The sequence below is a fragment of the Tupaia chinensis genome, unplaced genomic scaffold (assembly GCF_000334495.1).
Source record: "Tupaia chinensis unplaced genomic scaffold, TupChi_1.0 Scaffold144123_1, whole genome shotgun sequence".
NCBI classification, from domain to species: domain Eukaryota; kingdom Metazoa; phylum Chordata; class Mammalia; order Scandentia; family Tupaiidae; genus Tupaia; species Tupaia belangeri.
In genome coordinates, this window is record NW_006203978.1 from 8,370 (window position 1) to 8,738 (window position 369).

A 369-nucleotide genomic window follows, 5' to 3' on the forward strand; every position below is an offset into this window, starting at 1 on the left:
AAAAAATTTTTTGAGATTTTTGCTATAGGGTGCATACACTCACCAGAGAGACAAACAGAAAGTGAGAAATCATCCCCCAGATGGGATGGCCACGCCTCAATCCCTTCTCCTCCATTCTCGTCAGAATTCTGGGTATGCATGTGCACATACCTGGTATAAGTTTCAAGCAGCCAGGTCCAGGATTTGAACCATGGTCAGCTACATGAGTTCAGCACCTTAACCACCATGCCACCTGCTAGCCCCCAAGCCTCTGAACTGTTTCACAGTCTAAGTCAAGAGTAGCCGGTTTTGGGGCTGGCAGGTGGCATAGTGGTTAAGGGCGCTGGACTACCACATGGCTGAAAGGAGTTGGGGGCCTGGAACTAGCAG